We start from the raw sequence: 3,036 nt of genomic DNA, 5'->3' as shown, positions 1-3,036 counted from the left end.
CCTGACGGACTCGTGTCACGGTGGGGGCCTAAATTGTGGTCCCCACGGGTACAAAAGCTTATAAATCACACAGAATGACGTTTTTTGAAAGTCTAAAATGCAGAAAGTTTCCTGTGAGGGGTAGGTTTAGGGGTAGGGTTGGTGTAGGGCAATAGAATATACGGTCTGTACAGTAGAAAAACCATTACGCCTATGGAGAGTCCCCACAAGGATAGCTGACCAGACTGTGTGTGTGTGTGTGTGTGTGTGTGTGTATTTTTTTTTATTATTATTATAGAACTTTTAAATTATTATTTAAATTACAATAAAGCAAAAAAAAAATAAAACATTTGAAATTAGAAAATTATCCAGGACAACTTTTACAAATGCAAATGAGTCAATCATTCCAATATCTCTAAGTCTTGGCAAGCTCTGGAAAGAGTAAATCAATTGTAAATCCGACACTCAGAGGCCTTGAACTGACATTTTATCTCAACACCCAAACTTCATCTGTTAAAACTCATTTACTCCGTGCAATAAAATCACAAACACAACACGATAACTGTCACAACAACTCCTAACATTTTACAGAGATGGTCACGGCTGACTTCAGCCTGCCCTTCAAACCAGCTCTGAGAGTTTGGATTGGTCACTTGATAAAAATCTTTCATCGCGACCGGACGTGTAGCGACGACAACTGACATGTTCACACTGGAACAGAATCAGAGATGCTTGATGAAAGTGTAAATGACAAACGTTTAATCAACCGAAGTGTAACATCAACAGCCACGGGGGCCGTAGTTAATGAGAAGTAATGGAAGAAGCCTTCTGGGGGCTTTTTTTCCGTAGCGTAGGAATGTAGCTCACACCATTTAGTGTGAATGGTGCGCCGTGGAAAGCTTTAAATAATCACAACCTGAGATTTATGGATTGGCAACGGAGTTCTGAAAATAGTCTGTGTGGAAAGTTCACTTAGTTTCCGACCTCATACTCCTCCCATTATTCTGCTCTGCTATATACATTTGATATCTATTCACTATGAGTATGAATCAGCATTCATAGCATATTCAAAAGTCAGATATCTCAAAATGAAAAAAACTCAAATGTGTTTTATATGCACATATATACAGTGATTGTTAAATGAAATGACAGTTTTTCTTTTTCTTACACTTCATCTGATCAAAAATAAATAAATAATCATATATTTAAATATATAAAATAGAAATATTATATATAAATATATATATATACATTAATATTTGTATATATAAAATTTAAAAATATAGTGCTTTTTGCTGTTTTATAAAATAAAATACAAAACAAAACATTTTATTTGGTTTTATTTTATTTTTAAAAATACAAAAATATATTTAAATAATATTTGTAAAATATATAACTGCATATTTAGCGTGAATGGTGTGGCATGGAACGCTTTAAATAATCAAATCCTGAGATTTATGAATTGGCAAAAAAGTTCTCAAAATATTCTGTACATCCCCATATTTTGAATTTATAGTGCATTCAAAAGTCGGATATCTCAAAATGAACTCAAATATTTCTCATTAAAATTTTCTTAAAACCAATTTTTTTTTATAGCTACACTATACTTATAAACTTAATTTATATACCTTTACCTTTTCATTTGTGTCTATTTCTCCAACGAAATTTAAGTAGAAATTTAGAGATTTTTTAAAAATTGAAGCAAGAATAAATAAATAAATAATATATTTCCCCAAAGGATTAATAACAGTAGATTAAGACATTTTCTGTATTACAAGTTTTCTGAAATGTTATGTTTGAATATGCAAATGAGCCATTATCTAATAAAATATGCACACATTTGCATACATTCCCAGAAAATAAATCTTAACATTGTACAGAGCCAAATTTTATTTTATTTTACTTTATGAGTTGATTGTTTTTGCAGAAGGCATTTTGTACATATCTCTTTTTATTACTGCACACGTAAGAAAATACTGTCAACAGAAAAAATAAATAAAACATTTTCACCATGTTTTCCACAATAGGTATGACTCAGCATTTCTATCACTGCGGTACCGGCAGAAACATCTCATTGCAGCTTTCAGCTGTTCGGTTGCATCAGATCTCCCGAAATAAATCAGGACCTGAATTTATGTGAGAATGTTTGTTTCCCTCCCTCTTACTTTTGCTTTCTCTCTGTTGCTTTCAGACAATGAAAAAGAGTAAAGAAGAAATGCACAAGCCACCCATCATCACTGAGCTTTTGAACTGCCAGGACACTCAGTCCCGAGTGAGAAAAGCAAAAAGCAAGAAACCAGATGGATAGAACAAGCAATAAAAGAATTAAAAAGCATAAATGGAGAGATAAAAAAAGAGAAAGATTGGGAACGGAAGGGCGCAGCTGGGTTTGCCCCGTGCACACGGAGAGTTCTGGCAAGCGAGAGTGTTCGGGGGTGTACAGGCACTATCTGCCCTCGGGGGGGACTTGGTGGGCCAGGAGGGGGGAGGGGGGGGTCCCGACCCTCATCAATCTCACTCAGAACCCGCTTCAAGACGCCAGAGGGGCCCAACCCCGCAGGCCAGAAACCCCCATCCTGTTCACCATACACACGGGGGCGAGGAAAAGACCCCACTATTGTACACAGCAGGAGGATGGCACACACACACCCAACCGCTCCAACCGCCAACTAAGTTCTCTTTTAAGGGGAATACTCCATCTAAGTGCACGTTTGAGAACGAGAAATGACTTCAGAGACATAAAAAAAGAAAAGAGAACCCGTCATGGGATGTCAAAATAAAATAGTTTAATAGTGTCACGTCCCACTCTTCCACTTGATCACACCCACGTCTGACACTTACTGTCACAAACTAGCATAATCTGTCTTCTGTGTGACACGCCACACGCCACAACCATTTACTACTTTTAATTATTGAAGTAAATAGTTTAAAAGGATTAAAAATGATGGGAAATTAAATAGTGAAGCTGGACACTCTTAAAATTGATGGCATTGATGGTTCCATGAAGAACCTTTAACATCCATAGAAGATTTCCATTGCACAAAAGGTTCTTTAGAT

At 36.0% G+C, this 3,036-nt stretch overlaps 2 protein-coding genes across 2 annotated transcripts in view; one reads left to right on the top strand and one right to left on the bottom strand.

Annotated features, from left to right (window-relative positions):
• LOC107582896 (GTPase IMAP family member 8-like) overlaps positions 1–2,319 on the top strand; it is a 34,984-nt gene extending 32,665 nt beyond the window's left edge. Inside the window, exon 5 of the mRNA XM_016268922.1 lies at positions 2,171–2,319. The gene's annotated coding sequence lies outside the window, so the exon portion shown is untranslated. The remainder of the gene's footprint in view (positions 1–2,170) is intronic.
• LOC107582937 (uncharacterized) overlaps positions 1–3,036 on the bottom strand; it is a 23,002-nt gene that overhangs the window by 8,810 nt on the left and 11,156 nt on the right. The gene's annotated exons all lie outside the window — the stretch shown is intronic.

This window comes from Sinocyclocheilus grahami, unplaced genomic scaffold (genome assembly GCF_001515645.1).
Source record: "Sinocyclocheilus grahami isolate Dianchi unplaced genomic scaffold, SAMN03320097.WGS_v1.1 scaffold48.1, whole genome shotgun sequence".
Taxonomy (NCBI): domain Eukaryota; kingdom Metazoa; phylum Chordata; class Actinopteri; order Cypriniformes; family Cyprinidae; genus Sinocyclocheilus; species Sinocyclocheilus grahami.
The sequence above is the reverse complement of the archived record's forward strand: the minus strand, read 5'-3'. Positions and strand labels throughout refer to the sequence as shown.